Here is a 19,686-nt window from a genome sequence, read left to right as displayed (position 1 = left end):
CACCACACACACACACACACACACACACACACACACAACACACACACACACACACACACACACACACACACACACACACACACACACACACACACACACACACACACACACACACACACACACACACACCCACAACACACCTGCACGCTGGGAGCTGTGGTGCATCCGGCCCAAACATGAACCTTCTAATGTCACTGTGGAGATGACACAAAGGAAACAAATAATGTAGTGTGTGTGTGTGTGTGTGTTGTGTGTGTGTGTGTGTGTGTTGTGTGTGTGTGTGTGTGTGTGTGTGTGTGTGTGTGTGTGTGTGTGTGTGTGTGTGTGTGTGTGTGTGGTGGTGTGTGTGTGTGTTGTGTGTGTGTGTGTGTGTGTTGTGTGTGTGTGCAGAAGTGTGAGCATCGCATGAAGGATGGTACCGGGCCACTGAACTCATTTTCGCTTCTCCCACTACACCCTGACCTCTGACCCTTATGTCTCATTTACCCCACTTCCCATCATGCCGTTCACCCAGAAAACGAGGGAGGGAGGAGGAGGGAAAGGGGGCGGTGTCACTGTCTTACCGTCTCATCCTCTTGTGTTTTAACCTCTTCACCCATCATCTCTGTTTATTTATGGCCACCATGGGTTATGGGCGCGGCCGTGCACCTAAAGCTGTCAAACCGGCCAGGACCCCAGGCAGGCAGCACGGTCACCTTGGCCTGGAGACGCACAGCACCGCACACAGGGCAGTAGCCCAGGACACAATGCACACCCACAGACACACACATTCCTCTCCTTTTGGCTCCCCAGCACCATCCGCCAGAGGCGGGTTAATATTCCACAGGCGGTCGTATAAAGATTATAGCAGTCTTCTCTTTTTTTCTCTTCCACTGCACCCCCCTCTCCTTTTTTATTTTCTCTTTCTATTTGCTGGTAATCAGGTGGTAATCAGGTTGTAATCAGGTGGTAATCAGGTTGTAATCAGGTGGTAATCAGGTGGTAATCAGGTGGTAATCAGGTGGTAATCAGTGGGTAATCAGGTTGTAATCAGGTGGTAATCAGGTTGTAAATCAGGTGGTAATCAGGTGGTAATCAGGTGGTAATCAGGTGGTAATCAGGTGGTAATCAGGTTTGTAATCAGGTTGTAATCAGGTGGTAATCAGGTTGTAATCAGGTGGTAATAGGTGGAATCAGGTTGCAATCAGGTTGTAATCAGGTTGTTATCAGGTTGTAATCAGGTTGGTAATCAGGTTGTAATCAGGTTTGTAATCAGGTTGTAATCAGGTTTGCAATCAGGTGGTAATCAGGTTGTAATCAGGTGGTAATCAGGTGGTAATCAGGTTGTAATCAGGTGGTAATCAGGTGGCCAGCAGCTCAGATGACTGACCCTGTCGTTAATTAAGTGAATGCTTCCCTGGCTGGGGGGGGGGCTTGGTAAGATTGTGGGTGATGCCGTCTTGCTGTGGACACCCCTGTAAACTGTCAGCAAGGCAGGGCAGGGTTGGGATGGCAGGGTACCCCCTTCTCAGTCTGGTCTGGCCCCCTGCTCTGAGGAGGCTGTGAGGGGGTGCGCTCCTACAGGGGTGTAAAGTACTTAAGTTAAAATACTTTAAAGTACTACTTAAGTAATTTTTTGGGGTATTTGTATTCTACTTTACTATTTATATTTTTAACTGTTACCTAAAGAAAATTATGTACTTTTTACTCCATACATTTACCCTGACACCCAAAAGTACTCGTTATATTTAGTAAGTTTAGCAGGACAGTAAAATGGTCTGATTCACACACTTATCAAGACAACATCCCTGATTGTCCCTACTGCCTCTGATCTAGTGAACTCACTAAGCACATGCTTAGTTTGTAAATTATGTCTGACTGTTGGAAGCGGGCTGCGACTATCCTGGCTATCCGCAAATAAAAAAAAACAAGAAAATGGTTCCGTCTGCTTTGCTTAATATAAGGAATTTGAAATGATTTATACTTTTACTTTTGATACTTAAGTATATTTTAGCAATTACATTTACTTTCAATACTTAAGTATATTTAAAACSAAATACTTTTAGAATTTTACTCAAGTAGAATTTTACTGGGTGACCTTCACTTTTACTTGAGTCATTGTCTATGAAGGTATCTTTACTTTTACTCAAGTATGACAATAGGGTACTTTTCCACCAACGCTCTCCTATTGTAATTATGAGGAGCTGCAGCCCAATATGGTGCCCGGAATATGGGTGAGTGGGTGTATCGAAAGGAGTGGGTGTATGGAAAGCGAATCAGCTAATTGGGCAGATTTATTGCCARTCAATGTTTTGAGTGGCTGARTGGGCAGCATGACGAGTCGATAAGTCGGCGACCAGTGCACCGGTGTGCATCGACATACTGCCGAACTGAATTGCTTCCTACTGGGCAGCTGCAAGGTCGTGTCGCCGGTGGTAACTAACGAGGCCATTTTTTCCTCCCATTATTTTTGTTCAACTATGATAGCAGCCTACACAATAAACTAATATTGATAACCATGTAGATGTGACCTTGATACATACATACACTCAATGGGGACGGCATGAATGGCAACAACACAGGGAAMCAGTTCCCTTCGCTCCTGCTTGACAAGCACTACTGTCCAGCAACGGCATTGGAAGTAGATACCTGGTAGCCAATATCAAAGTGACAGTCACTATAAGAACATGTATTCAACACTGGAAGCAACAGTACACCCATCATCAGTACTTTAAATAAAAAATAAACTATCTTCAGTTTTATAACTGAAAATGTACAATTGTTTGTGAAATACTAACTAGTGGAAATACAATTCGTCAGGACTCTTCCTCTGGCTTTCAATAACACACAAGTCGCATTACTTCTCGACTGAGTACGGATAGCTCAATTGTATGGATAATTGCCGGTGGTAAGAAACGGAAGAAAAAGAAGCACACAGCTCAATCACAAAGCCGTCTAACTGTATAGCAAGAGCGCTTGTTCGATCAACAGCACCACTCATTTTATGCATCACGCTTGCCTTTTTTCTCTCAGTTTCCATTGTTGCCCCGGGTGTGTGTTGTGTGTAGTGTGTGTGCTGTGTGGTGTGTGTGTGTGTGTTGTGTGGCTGTGTTGTGTTGTGTGGTGTGGACTGTGTGTGGTTGGTGTGTGTGTGTCTGTAATGTGTGTGTGTGTGTGTTGATCGTGTTGTGTGTGTGTGTGGATGTGTGTTGTGTGTGTGTGTGATGGGAGTGTGTGTTTGAGACACGTTGTGGCAGGGGAGCAGGGCTGGATAGCATCAGTGGGCTGCTTCTGTGCCAGCGGGTCAGAGACGTAGAGCTTGACCACATTGCACCTGCGCTGCGCCTCATGCCCTGCTTCCAAAGCATATCATTCAGCAGTGCGGGAACCAGAACACCATGGCGCCTAACCCAGGCACCGGTCCCAGTATCAACCAGGTGCCATCCATCCCCTTCCGCAACCACGCCACGACAGTTGCAAGCTCAGCACAGTTGGGAAAGTCACACGACCAACCGTACCAGGGCAAGCCCGATAAATTGTGATAGGAAGAATGAGAAAGTGGGGAGTTGAGAGGGGAGTGGAACATTAGATTAGCTGGTCTGTCAGAACAGGGGATATGTAGTGCTGCGTGTGGTTTATCATATTTGTTGAATGTGCAATAACTTTTAGACATAGGATGTAAAGTCTGATTAGGGCCCTGGCACTGGGCACGCCAGTACCTGAGTGTCTCACTAGCAGACACACTATGAACCTGGTATCAGGGGCCAGTGCTACAGAAACAATCAATGCTCCAACAGCACACATCACACCTCGCCTCTATAAAAAAAAGTACATTGAAATGTACATGTTAGTGAGAGTGGGTGGTGTTTCATCACCAGGCGATTTGAGATGTCATCTAATTTCAAATCGAGCCACGCTAATTCACAGAGAGGGAAACGAGAGGATGGGGAGGGGTGGAGACTAGAATGAGAGATGTGGGTGGAGGAGGAGGGGGTGGAGGAGGAAGGGGAGGAGGGATGAAGGGTTGAGGAGGAGAGGGAGAGAGGGAAAAAATCTCTGTCTCAGCAAAAGTTTCCATTAAAATTTGAGACAAATGATCTCTGTGTCCTTCTCCCATGCTGCCTGGGGCATCATGCTATTTCTATGCAAATAACAACCTCACGCCTTCACTCCTATTATATCTACTAGAGCTAATACAACATGACCCGAGAGAGGGAGCGAGAGGGAGAAAAGGAGAGAGAGAGAGCAACAGAGAGAGAGAGGGAGAAAAAATAACAGAGAGGGAGAGTGAGGGAGAGAGTGAGAGCACCAGGCACGTACCAGTGAGTGAGGAGAGACAGAGGAAGAGAGGGAGAGAGAGAGTGTGTGGGGTGGATTCACTGAGCTGTGAAAATATATAATGCCAAGAGTGTGAGAGAGAGACAAGAACAACACAAAGACATGGCCATAATTTGTCTCTGGCTGCCTCCCATTTAATATATGACACCCCTCCACTGACGCTTCGCTGGTTCACGGTGCACTGCTGTTTAACTGTACACTTACAACCACATCAAACCCTCTGCATTGATATCACAGTCACACACCTTCAGAATTACACACTGTACCGTGCCAAAGCCTAATACAAATAACAGACTTTAAAGCAGTATCATATGCAAATAAATAGTCATGGGAATGATTGCAAATGCATATGAAATTCTGAGCAAATATTTCACTCGAAATAACGCATTTGTAGTGGGCTTTTGTGCAATGCAGTACCATGCTTTCTTTAGTATCCTATGTAGACAGACGTTTAAATATCTGCAAATGCATATGCAATTCCAAGCACACATTTCACCCAAATTCAAATATGCCACTATTTACCTAATTTGTGGTCTCATCAAGCAGTGTCATATATTGAATATTAATACATGGCACAATGTCTTGTATTATAATAATGAAAGCAGGTGGGAATTGTGCCTGTTTGAGAAGACATGTCTCAACCTTTTCCAAGCAAACACTATGAATGGACATAGAAATGGAAATGTTTAGAGGTCCTCTACACGTCCGGTCTCAGGTGGCATTTACAAACATAGAGCTATATTGTTCTGAGGAGGCCATGGCATTTTCCTATATATAAATATATATATATCCAGCTGACAAAAAGATACAATGCTGCTGGCTGACTATCCTATCCATAACCCACTCACAATAAATAGACAACCTCCCCTCATATCTAGCTTTCTCTATTTCTCCATCCCTCTTTCCCTCTCTATTTCTCCATCCCTCTTTCCCTCTCTATTTCTCCATCCCTCTTTCCCTCTCCTTTTACTCTCTCTCTCTCTCTCTCTACACACAGCCAGTGCTCTGAATGACAGGCACATACCCACTCAGTTGGCAAGACCGATCGATTTGCTCCTGTGTCTGTATCTGGCTAGCGAGATGGACAAGAAGAGAGGGTTTATGGGGTAGGAGGAGTGTCCACCTGCACAGACGGGCTCTGAGTCCAGACAGAGGCACCCTGTAGGGGGGCAGCTAGCTACCCAACMGGAACTGAACTGTAACACAACTGCAGTCAAAACAACATGCTGGTTAGCAACTAATTGCGCCTGCCTCCATATGGCGCGGGCTGACCCCGATATGTCCCAAAAGTAAGTGCATGTGTGTCCGTGTGAGAGAGAGCCCACTCAGACTCGTGTGAAGGCAAAACAAAAAGCCCGACATCAGCGATGATAAATCTAGCCACTATTACCTGTGAGTCGGGAAAACGGAGACAACCTGCGAATGACTTCTCACACATACCCAATCCCATACCTCTCCATTCCACCCCTGTCCCCCCATAGTATCCCCCCACTGTCACCCCAAAGGCTGCACCCCCCTCCCCTTCCTCTCCTTAAGAAGGCACCTCAATCCATCTGCTACACATTGCCATTTGCATTTCATGCCTCCCGGCTTTTTTTTGAAGTGGCAATATTTTGATGCAGTCAGAGGGACACATTATCATTATTTCAATTTCCTTTGCGAGGGAAAAAGATAGATGAGAGAGGAATGGAGGTAGGGAGAGAAGGAGGGTGGGAGGAAAGGAGGGAAGGAGGGAGGAAAGGAGGGAAGGATGGAGAGAGAGAGAAAGAGAGTGTGAGAGAGAGAGAGAGAGAGAGAGAGAGAGAGAGAGAGAGAGAGAGAGAGAGAGAGAGAGAGAGAAGGACAGGGACCTCTCAGTTTGTGAGTACAGATGTGCCTGGTAGCAATGCGTCCACCTATCCCTGCCATTGTACCTGTGGTGTGTGTCACTTGTATGGATGTTCTGTATGTGCAGTAGAAAGAGGTAGACGAGGAAAAAAAAAAGAAAAGCAGAGAGAGAGAGGAGGGGACAAACAGAGAGAAGATGAGAGAAAGGCAGACGAGAAGAGAGAGAGAGTGGTGAAGAGAGAGAGAGATGAGAAGAAAAGAGTACTGTGGAATTTTGAGGTGCCGTCTGCAAGCCTCTCCTACAGTAATATGCTTTGTGCTTCGTGATGTGCTGCTCTCTCTCTCTCTCTCTCTCTCCAGCCCCTAGTCCTCTCTATTCCTGAACAACGACACTGCCAGGTCTAGCTCTGCAGAGAGACACTTATGCAACAACATCCTAAATCTCTCTCACTACTGGACTTTACGTTTTAGGAAAACAGCGATATTAGAGCAGCTCTTCTTCAACCCGGAAAGAATCATGAGCCTACTTAATTCTAGGTATTGTCTGCTTTTTGAATGTGATTTGAATGTTGGCTCTACAATGTGGTTTACATGGCAATAGTAACAGACAGCTATCATAGAAAAGCTATAAAAGGAGTGATTGAGGCAACTAGAAATAAGTCTGACTGGAGAGAGAGGTAGAGAGAGAAAAGAGAAAGAGAAAAATCTCCAGCTAACATGAAGAGAGGATAGGACACATAGTCTGATTCTGCCAAAGCCACACTGGAAGCTACTCTCTGTGGCAGTGTTCCACATAACCCCCCTCCCCTCCCTCCATAAATCCACTGTGGAGAAATGAGAACGCCCAACTCTCCACCCTGCAACCACCCCTCTCTTCTCCCCCTACCCTGTCTACTCTGTCTCCATGGACCAGGTGGGCATGGTGACTGGGACTGCCTGGTTGGGCCTCCCTCCCCATCTGTCTGCGAGCATATTTTTAAAACTATCCAGCAGGGAGCCGGCAGTGGGGAGTAGAGGAGAGGAGCCCTATACAGGCTGTAACTCTCTCTTTCTCAGTCCCATGCAGCTTCCCAATGAGCTGGGTGTCCTTACTCATGTCTCAGTCTATACTACTGCAGCAGGGGGGAGTCGCCAGAGAGCTCTTATCACGGAAGGGGTCTGTGGGATGATGGGGAACCCGCACAGCATCCTTTCAGCCAGGCCAATATAATGTACTGTACTGCACTGCATGTCACGATACTGGAGATGAAGCTGTAATACAGTAGAACAGGGGTGGCCAACCCTCCTCCAGGAGAGTGACTGGATATGCAGGCTTTTGTTCCAGCCCTGCTCTAACACACCTGATTCAGCTCATCGTGGCCTTAACGAGTTGTAGATGCAGGTGTATTAGAGAGGGGCTGGAGCAAAAGCCTGCATACCCTGTCACTCTCCAGGAGGAGGGTGGGCCACCACTGAAGTAAATACTTAATTGGACAGAAATAGAGCAGAGTCTAGATTGAACAGTACTTCCCCTATCCAGCACGTACAGTGCCAACGTATGGGAATGTCCTGCTCATGACAATGACAGTCATTGCCCAGGGGTAGAGTGAGATTGGATCTGTATTGCTCTCTGCCAGGCTAACAAGCTGACCTATCGTTAACATATTTACAACGCATTATATAGCATACAGCGGCAGTGGACTTCACATACAAAACCACACATGCATAACAAAGCTAACTCAATACCCTGGTCTGTGTGGATTGTTTCAGGCAAACCATTTTCACAGCTATATTGTTTTGGATTTGGTATTTCCCAGTGGACTGGCCCAAGATAGGCTGTTATTTACTGGGAATGCTGGGATCCATTAAAGAGCATAGTATTAACCCTCCGCCTTCAACTCTCGCTTTCTGGGTTAATGTTAATGACGGTCATAAAACGGCAGCGCTCAATCTTACATTACTTCCCTGTGGGTCAAAGCCATCCATATGGAATACATTAGAATAAATACCACTCTGTGTGGCTGGCTAGAGGTGGCCAGACATGGGCTGGAGCAATCACCATCAGAGAGAGAATACACACACACATATACACACACACACACTTTCTCACAGCAACATACAGCTCAAGTCCCTTCCAAAATCTCCATGTTACACCCCAACACTAAAATACTCCTGTGCTCTCGGCCTGGCTGGCAATTTCCAAGGAAATGAGAAGCTCTTGCATCAGTGGGTAGATTTAAACAAAAGCACATGAGATTGTCCTAGCAGACCAGAAAGGTAGTTAGTGATGTGTTTTTATGTGCAGATCAAAACGCAACCCCCAAATCATCCGTTAGAATTAAGGGGCCAGATATGGAAATACTGAGGGGGACTAGCTTTGGAGTTCGGGAGTGTAGCTGGCGGATCAGCAAACACGTGGGCACACACAACACGCACGCACGAGCACACGCAACGCGTACGCGACGCAGCGAGCATCACGCCGCACGCACCCTCCACGCACCACATCACACACACCACCACACCCACACACACACACACACACACACACACACAACACACACACACACACACACACAACACACACACACACACACCACACACACACACACACAACACACACACACACACCACAACACACACACACACACACACACACACTACACCACAACACACACACACAGCTTAACAAGAGATCAGCCAGTGAAACAGTTTTGCAATGGATTTCTGAAGAAAAAGAGGGACACCTGTTGGTAAAAATGAGGAACTGCACACTGTAAATGAGACACTTCCATCGAGTTGTAAGTTTTGCTTCAGTTGAGATGTGCTCACAGTCAAAAGAGGCTAGCTGGATGTGAGCAGGCAAACAATGTAAAGGAAATGAGAAGGAATCACTTTGTTTTGAAGGAAATGTGTTTTGAATGTGTTGTCGAAGAAATGAATCTCTCTCTCCATTCAACATTCCCAGTATTCTCTAGTAGGCTACACATATTAAAACATGATTGAATGACAGTGTCTTTCAGCCACAGCACAGGGGTTTGTGTTTGCTTCACCACTGTTTCACACACACACATATTTATTATATATTTTTATATATATATATATATATATATTTTTTTTTTAATATATATTTATTTTCACACTACTGCAACAATGCAGACAAACCTTCCCATCCCTCTCATCCTCCCAGCTCTAGATTTCAGGGGCAAAAACAGCAGCCTTCCAAATATCATCTGTCTTTGAATTAAAAACAGGCAATGTTGTCCACAAACCCAACCACTGAAAATGGTGCCCATTATTCGGAGGCAAGAACGAGCTTGCCTCACATCTACACTGGTATAAGTGTTAATTAAGGAGAGTGAATACAATGTTTCAACTGGATCCCTGTTTAATGCTGTCTGGCAACTCTAAATAGAGAAGGAATGAAATCCTCCCCATATGTCTCTATTCACTACTGAGGCTACTTGCCAGGTTGTGTGAAATAATTATAAAACATGTTTTAAAAAGCAGTAGTTGTAATGTTAATTCTCCATCCCTGTGTATGAGTTTATGGTTGTAATGTCAATCGTCTATGGGTTGGGATTACTTCTTGTTCATGGCTACTAATGATTATGGAAATAAGCCAATAAGACAAGTTATAAAATACAAATTTAGAGTTTGTAAAAGCAATTACAAAAAGTAATTTACAAGCCATAACATGTATATGCATTATTGCAGAGCAGTGACTATAACTGTGTTTAATAAAGAACAAACAAGCCCTATAATAACTTTGTACAATTAAATGTGAATATTAAGGTACCAAAACTATATATTAGCAATGTAATGAAACCCTTATGCTTTAATGGATTCAAAATTACATTGTTAAGTTTTAAATACCAGTGGGTTTATAATAATAAGGAGCAGATTGAAAATAACTTTTATTAATTTTGATACAAGTTACTTTTATACCATTTGTAATTTGTTTGCGGCAATTACCAATAAATGCAAGTCAGTTACATCTGCAAATAGTCCACGACAATCCAATTAGGCCAGCCAGAGAGTAACAAAAATACACACAGGCTAGCATCTCCAGCCTAGAACTTAAGGACTGTTATAGGCCCAATCTTGTACCTGAAGTTTTCCTCTTCCAATCAAGCATTCAGTCCAACTCTTTTCGTTGGACAACTACTTTAGCTGTGTCTGAATGTGAAGAAAAAGGGAACGCGATCAAKTGCTTGAAAGATAAGGAGTTTATTGAGATGGAAAATGGCTGCCGGTTAGTGGCCTGGGCTAAGTAAATGATATAAAAGGCAATCACATCCTCTTAATGGGTGCCGTTTTTTCTCAGAGGGGGTGAAAGTAATTAAAAAGTTCATTACAGTAATGAGGCAGGCAGCTTTCGAGGAGCCATGGCTCGGCCTGGCCTGTCCAGAACAGACACGAGAACACTCACAGCATGCCGCGGGGACAGACGGGGGACAGACAGGGAACAACATGTGATGACCTAAGACCTCAACCCACTGCAAAAATAACAACTTAAATACCCTGCATGCGTCAATTGACTACGCACAAATGTGAGACAATTCAATGCAATTTTAACATTTAACATTTTGACATCTGATTTGCTTTTTGCTGAAGATTATGTTTTAAGAGCATATGAAATGGCAGATTGGATTCTCCATGCCAGGGATACTGTATAAAACCATGTCATGGCTCTCCAGTGTACTCATCCTCACTGTTTTGCCTGCACAGACCTAAATGATGGTTTTGCATTGAGTTTCCTGAGTACTCTGGACATGTAGAGAGACTGGTCTATACAAACACGCCACACCACTGTTATTTCGGCCAGATGCCTCTCGTGTGTGATGGAGAGAACAGAGAATCGATCCAAAGTTGTTTCAGATGCAAATCAGCACTCTGAAGGAGACAGCAGACATACAGCATGGAGGAGAAAGAGAAGGGGGGAGAGAAGGAGGGGGGAGGATAGAGAGGCAGCGAGAGGAGGGTAGAGAGGGAGAAATAGAGTGGTGAAATTCAGTATTGATGTCAGTCAGAGACTTTTGTGTCTGTTCTTCAAATAACAACTTGCAAATATGCTCCTTTCAAGTTAACTTTGCTTGTCAAAACGTGCAGATGAGTTAGTGTAGGGGCGGAGTGGAGGGACAGGGTGGAGGGGGTCTATTTTAGCCCTGTGTGCCCGAGCAAGAGGCTCCCACTGAGCACTAATCTGATCAATGTTGTGAAAACAATCCTGATGATGCCCTGGAATTATCCCGACGAGGCCCCCCGCTAGGCAGGAGATTGGAGAACGATCGGGGAGAGACCTAGCCTAATGACACCGCTAACTATCCAGCAAGCCTGGGAAATTGGGTGCCTGGTACTTGGAGAGCCCTTAATGGTGAATGCATTGTGAGTCAATTAGCAACTGTAAATACTGTACAGTGTGCACCTTAGAGACTATTTGCACTGACTCTCCACACATCAAACCCTTACACACAATCACACATGCACACAATCACCCATAAACAAACACACACAAGCACACACATACACACAAACACACAGTCAACGCTGCTGTTCTATGCTATTTATTCAACTGCGCAACCAATACAGGACTGATATTGAATCCTACTACACCGGCTCTGACGCTCGTCAGATGTGGCATGGCTTGCAAACTATTACAAAGGGAAACCCAGCCTCGAGTTGCCCAGTGACGTAACCTACCAGACGAGCTAAATGCCTTCTATGCTCGCTTCGAGGCAAGCAACACTGAACCATGAATGAGAGCACCAGCTGTTCCGGGCGACTGTGTGATCATGCTCTCCGTAGCTGATGTGAGTAAGACCTATAAGCAAATCAACATTCACAAGGCCGCAGGGCCAGACGGATTACCAGGACTCAGAGAATGCGCTAACCAACTGGCAAGTGTCTTCACTGACATTTTCAACCTCTCCCTGACCGAGTCTGTAATAATGACATGTTTCAAGCAGACCACCATAGTCCCTGTGCCCAAGAAAGCCAAGGTAACCTGACTACTGCCCCGTAGCACTGACGTCTGTAGCCATGAAGTGCTTTGAAAGGCTGGTCATGGCTCACATCAACATCAACATTTGTATACCGCCCCAACAGTTCCACAGATGACTCAATCTCTATTGCACTCCATACTGCCCTTTCCCACCTTGACAAAAGGAACACCTACGTGAGAATGGTGTTTGTTGATTAGAAGCTCAGAATGGTGTTTGTTGACTACAGTTTAACACTACAGCGCCCTCAAAGCTCATCACTAAGCTAAGGACCCTGGGACTAAACACCTCTCTCTGCAACTGGATCCTGGACTTCCTGATGGGCCACCCCCAGGTGGTAATGGTAGGCAACAACACATCTGCCATGCTAATCCTCAACACGGGGGCCCCTCAGGGGTGCATGCTTAGACCCTCCTGTACTCCATGTTCACCCACAACTGCATGGCCACTCACGACTCCAAAACCATCATTAAGTCTGCCGACGACACAAACGGTGGTATGCCTGATCACTGACAATGATGAGACAGCCTACAGGAAGGAGGTCAGAGACCTGACAGTGTGGTACCTGGACAACAACCTTTCCCTCAATGTGAGCAAGACAAAATAGCTGATTGTGGACTACAGGAAAAGGGGGGCCGAGCACGCCTCCATTCACATCAACGGGCTGTAGTGGAGCGGGTTGAGAGCTTCAAGTTCCTTGGAGTCCACATCACCAACAAACTATCATGGTCCAAACACACCAAGACAGTCGTGAAGAGGACATGACAACGCCCGCTCCCCCTCAGGAGACTGAAAAGATTTGGCATGGGTCCTCAGATCCTCAAAAAGTTCTACAGCTGCACTATTGAGAGCATCCTGCCTGGTTGCATCACCGTTTGGTATGGCAACTGCTCAGCATCCGACTGCAAGGTGCTACAGAGGGTAATGCGTATGGTCCAGTACATCACTGGGGCCAAGCTTCCTGCCCTCCAGGACCTTTATAGCAGGCAGTGTCAGAAGAAGGCCCTACATATTGTCAAAGACTCCAGCCACCCTAGTCATAGACTGTTCTCTCTGCTACCGCACGGCCAGTGGTACCAGAGCACCAAGTCTAGCTCCAAAAGGCTCCCAAACAGCTTCTACACTCAAGCCATTATACTGCTAAACAGTTAATTGAATGTTTACCCGGACTATTTGTATTGACCGCCTTTTTTACGCTGCTACTACTCACTGTTTATTATCTATGCATAGTCACTTTATCCCTACCTACATGTACATAATACCTAAATTTACCTCGACTAACCTTTACCTCCACACATTGATTCTGTACCGGTGCCCCCTGTAAATAGCCTCGTTATTGTTATTATTACATTTTTTAAATTCTTATTTTAGTTTATTATTAAAAAAATGTTGGTACTTTAGAAAAAAATCTGCATTGTTGGTTAAAGGCTCGRWAGTAAGCGTTTCTTCAGACGAAGAGGAGGAAATCAGCCGTTACAATTTGGTGCATGTGACAAATAATATTTGATTTGAATATACTACCCACTATGTATTTGTAAATACAGTCATTCTTGACATAGCACATTCATTATCTATGCTGTATATCCTACTGTGTATATATCAGGATATTACTATACTACCTCTTCTACTACTTATTATTATTATTATTATTTTTTCTTCTTGATATTGATTATTGTACTACAATGTTGCTATCACACAACCATTTCGCTGCAKCTTTTATACCTGCTGTACGTGACGAATAACATTTGATTTGATTTGCAGACCGGCGACTTGGAAGAAGTCTCTGATAGAGGGGAGGGCTCAGCACATTGTAAACACTCACTGCTTGATAGAACATTTCATTTCACAACCAAGATGCAAGATCTGTGTGAAAATAGAACACTGAGATTAGGATTCATCTGCCTCCGGGACTGGCCTCATAGTGTTTAGAGTAAATTACAGTAAATATAAAACTGAGATTAGGATTCATCTGTCCTCCGGGACTGGCCTCATAGTGTTTTAGAGTAAATTACAGTAAATATAAAACTGAGATTAGGATTCATCTGCCTTCCGGGACTGGCCTCATAGTGTTTAGAGTAAATTACAGTAAATATAAAACTGAGATTAGGATTCATCTGCCTCCGGGACTGGCCTCATATGTGTTTTAGAGTAAATTACAAGTAAATAGAAGCTGGTCATCAGCCGCTGACCACCTAGAGGAGAATCACCTGTTGGATGAATAAAACATGTGTACAAAGGCGGCTGTAAAGTGATCTGAGATGAGGGACTATGTCTGCTGTCTGTCAAAGGTCATTGGGGGCCTAGTCCCTAGACAATGGTCTGTTAGGTACAGAGACTTGCTGATTGGGCTAGTTCAATGATTGTGCATCATATCACTAGCGCTGCAGTTGAGCTCCCACAGACATACAAACCTACAACAGGCCACCCAGGCACTATTGGCAGCATCACTTGTAGCGTTCTGATTTGGTAGAGCCATAGCCAACGGCTACACTGCAATTTCCATTATGGAGGGCCGGCTGTAGTTTTACGGCATTGCACCCAGTAATTTGTATTTACAATTCGTCCAAGTGTGCCTGTGTGTGTGTGCTGTGTGTGTGTGTGTGTGTGTGTGTGTGTGTGTGTGTGTGTGTGTGTGTGTGTGTGTGTGTGTGTGTGTGTGTGTGTGTGTGTGTGTGTGTGTGTGTGTGTGTGTGTGTGTGTGTGTGTGTGTGTGTGTGTGTGTGTGTGTGTGTGTGTGTGTGTGTGTGTGCCGTGCGTCACTGTTTGTGTGTGTCTCTATACAAGTGTGTGATTTTTTGTGTGTATTTATGTGTGCTTATGCATATGTGCATGCATACATTTGTGATTATTTTTGTGCGTATAAATGAACGTGTGTTGGTGGTGCCATGCCATGCATCAGTGCCTCACACAAATACCCATCCCACTCTCTCTCCTCCCTCCTACCCCCTACTCCCCCTGTTTGGCAGTGAGTGACTCATAATCCACTTTCCTCTCCTCCTCTCTTCTCCTCGGCACCACACACAGCCAGGGCTCTTTAAACAGAAAACAAAGCAACTATGAGAGAGTGAAGGATCATTTAATAGGATTTCATTCAGCAGTGATGGGGGAGGGAGACAGGGAGCCAAGCCAATGGAAGACTGGGCCATGGCACATTCTCCTGCGTGAGACAGGAACACCTGACAAATACAGTAGGAGGAGGAGGAGGAGGAGGAGGAGGAGGAGGAGGAGGAGACACATAACGAGGGTGATTACCTCCTAGGGCCAGGAAACAAATAGGACTGGGTGCAATCAAAGGCCATGCCTTGTCTAATCAAATGATGCTGGAGGCACTAATCCCAGCATTTAAGGAAAACATGAAGCCTTGTGTCTTCTAGCCACATCCGGGATGTGAGAGGAGTGGAAAGGGGGGTGAAGGGTTCATACACACTATACCTTGTACATAGACTTATGAATGCCATTTGGCAAGAATATTGGAAGTGCACTGCAGTACTGTTATGAATACAATTTCGTGCAAACTGCACAATTTCAATTAGTAGAATTACATGAGTAACAAACATTCAACCTAAGTTGTTGTCTATTAGTTGATACAGTGAAACAGTGGAAGCAGTGACTTTCTCAGAGAAATGAAATAAAATCAAAGACTGCCTTGAGATAACTATATGGGCACAGAGTGGCTTACTGCATATGTATTCAATCAACAGCATTGTGCTTACTGCATATGTATTCACATCAATAGCTTGTGCTTACTGCATATGTATCACATCACAGCATTGTGCTTACTGTATGTTTCAATCAACAGCATTGTGCTTACTGCTATGTATTCACATCAACAGCATTGTGCTTACTGCATATGTATTCACATCAACCATTGTGCTACTGATATGTATTCACATCACAGCATTGCTTATGCATATGTATCATCAAGCATTGTCTTGATATGTATTCACATCAACAGAATTGTGCTTACTGCATATGTATTCACATCCACGAATTGTGCTTACTGCATATGTATTCACATCAACAGCATTTGTGCTTACTGCATATGTATTCACTCAACAGCATTGTGCTTCGCATATGTATTCATCACATCATGTGCTACTGCATATGTATTCACATCAACACATTGTGCTTACTGCATATGTTTCACATCAACAGCATTGTGCTTACTGCATATGTTATTCACATCAACATCATTGTGCTTACTGCATATGTATTCACATGCATTGTGCTTACTGCATATGTATTCACATCAACAGCATTGTGCTTACTGCATTGTATTCACATAACAGCATTGTGCTTACTGCATATGTATTCACATCAACAGCATTGTGCTTACTGCATATGTATTCACATCAAGCATTGTGCTTACTGTATATGTATTCACATCAACAACATTGCTGCTTACTGCATATGCATTCACATCACAGCATTGTGCTTACTGCATATGTATTCCTCACAACATTGTGCTTACTGCATATGTATTCACATCAACAGTATTGTGCTTACTGCATATGTTTCACATCAACAGCATTGTGCTTACTGCATATGTATTCACATCAACAGCATTGTGCCTTACTGCATATGTATTCACATCAACAACATTGTGCTTACTGCATATGCATTCACATCAACAGCATTGTGCTTACTGCATATGTATTCACATCACACATTGTGCTTACTGCATATGTATTCACATCAACAGCATTGTGCTTACTGCATATGTATTCACATCAAACAACATTGTGCCTTACTGTCATATGTATTCACATCAACAGCATTGTGCTTACTGCATATGTATTCACATCAACAGCATTGTGCTTACTGCATATGTATTCACATCAACAGAATTGTGCTTACTGCATATGTATTCACATCAACAGCATTGTGCTTACTGATATGTATTCACATCAACAGCATTGTGCTTACTGCTTTATGATTCACATCAACAGCATTGTTCTTACTGCATATGTATTCACATCAACAGCATTGTGCTTCACTGCATATGTATTCACATCAAACACATTGTGCTTACTGCATATGTATTCACATCAACAGCATTGTGCTTACTGCATATGCATTCACATCAACAGCATTGTGCTTACTGCATATGTATTCACATCAACAACATTGTGCTTACTGCATATTATTCACATCAAAAGCATTGTGCTTACTGCATATGCATTCACATCAACAGCATTGTGCTTACTGCATATGTATTCACATCAACAACATTTTGCTTACTGCATATGATTCACATCAACAGCATTGTGCTTACTGCATATGATTCACATCAACAGCATTGTGCTAATGCATATGCATTCACATCAACAGCATTGTGCTTACTGCATATGCATTCACATCAACAGATTGTGCTTACTGCATATGTATTCACATCAACAGCATTGTGCTTTTGCATATGTATTCACATCAACAAAATTGTGCTTACTGCATATGCATTCACTCAACGCTATGTGCTTATGCTATGTATTCACATCAACAACATTGTGCTTACTGCATATGTATTCACCATCAACAGCATTTGCTTACTGCATATGTATTCACATCAACAGCATTGTGCTTACTGCATATGCATTCACATCAACACATTGTGCTTACTGCATATGTATTCACATCAACAGCATTGTGCTTACTGCATATGTATTCACATCAACAGCATTGTGCTTACTGCATATGTATTCACATCAACAGCATTGTGCTTACTCATATGTATTCACATCAACACATTGTGCTTACTGCATATGTATTCACATCAACAACTTGTGCTTACTCATATGTATTCACATCAACAACATTGTGCTTACTGCATATGTATTCACATCAAACAGCTTGTGCTTACTGCATATGTATTCACATCAACACATTGTGTTTACTATATGTATTCACATCAACACCATTGTGCTTACTGCATATGTATTCACATCACAGCTCGCATTGTTTCATCTGTCTTACTGCATATGTTCACATCAACAGCATTGTGCTCTATATGCATTACCCAGCATGTTACTGCATTGTATTCACATCAACACATTGTGCTTACTGCATATGTATCACATCAACAGCATTGTGCTTACTGCATATGCAATCACATCAAAGCATTGTGCTTACTGCATATGTATTCACATCAACACCATTGTGCTTACTGCATATGTATTCACATCAACAGCATTGTGCTTACTGCATATGTATTCACATCAACAGCATTGTGCTTACTGCATATGTATTCACATCAACAGCATTGTGCTTACTGCATAGTATTCACATCAACAGCATTGTGCTTACTGCATATGTATTCACATCAACACATTGTGCTTACTGCATATGTATTCACATCAACAGCATTGTGCTTACTGCATATGCATCACATCAACAGCATTGTGCTTACTGCATATGTATTCACATCAAACAGCATTGTGCTTACTGCATATGTATTCACATCAACAGCATTGTGCTTACTGCATATGTATTCACATCACAGCATTGTGCTTACTGCATATGTATTCACATCAACAGCATTGTGCTTACTGCATATGATTCACATCAACAGCATTGTGCTTACTGCATATGTATTCACATAAGCATTGTGCTTACTGCATATGTATTCACATCAACACATTGTGCTTACTGCATATGTATTCACATCAACAACATTGTGCTTACTGCATATGTATTCACATCAACAACATTGTGCTTACTGCATATGTATTCACATCAAACAGCATTGTGCTTACTGCATAGTTATTCACATCAACAGCATTGGCTTACTGCATATGTATTCACATCAACAACATTGTTTTGTATGTGTTTATAGTGCTGGATGACATAAATAAGTGTTTTTGGTGTGTGTGTGTGTGTGGTGCCTGCGTGAGTGCGTGCATGCGTGCGTGTGGTGATATTTGGAAGTGTGTATGTGTGATGTCTCAGTTTGGTGCAGCAGGATGATAGAGAGAGGAGAGAGAGAAGAGAGAGAGAGAGAGAGAGAGAGAAGAGAGAGAGAGGAGAGAGAGAGAGAGAGCGAGAGAGAGAGAGAGAGAGAGAGAGAGACGACTGAGTGGGATGAGAGGAAGAGTTAGAGGGTCCCCCTACAAGCCAGCGACCGCTAGTAGTTCAGAGTCTAACAGGGCTAATCAGCCTCAGAGTGTCAGAATAATGAGGGTTGCTGGGGCCTCTCCCCCCCCCCCCCTCCTCTCCTCCTGTTTATCAGTCAGACCATACTTTTCTGCTGAATCAGGCAGGCGGTGGGGTGAAGCAGGTTATTAGTGGACAGAATTAGGTCATCCCTACCTGCATTACCTCCATCTGATCCCACCTCTTTCAACCAACGGTCCGGCAGTCACTCATAGTGATATGATCCTAATTTTTCACAAAGGAACACAAAAGGGCTGGGCTGTCTCGTGAGGCCATGGTGTTTCAGCTCTCTCTCTCTCTCTCCTTCACGCCACTGCTCCTCTCGCACCACACTGCCGAGCGCAGCCGCCCAGCAACTTACACATTTTCCCATTATCATATTTGGACTTCCACCTCTTCCACTCGTCTGAGTGGCCCA

The sequence above is a fragment of the Salvelinus sp. IW2-2015 genome, linkage group LG22 (genome assembly GCF_002910315.2).
Source record: "Salvelinus sp. IW2-2015 linkage group LG22, ASM291031v2, whole genome shotgun sequence".
Taxonomy (NCBI): Eukaryota; Metazoa; Chordata; class Actinopteri; order Salmoniformes; family Salmonidae; genus Salvelinus; species Salvelinus sp. IW2-2015.
This window is presented reverse-complemented; position numbering follows the sequence as displayed.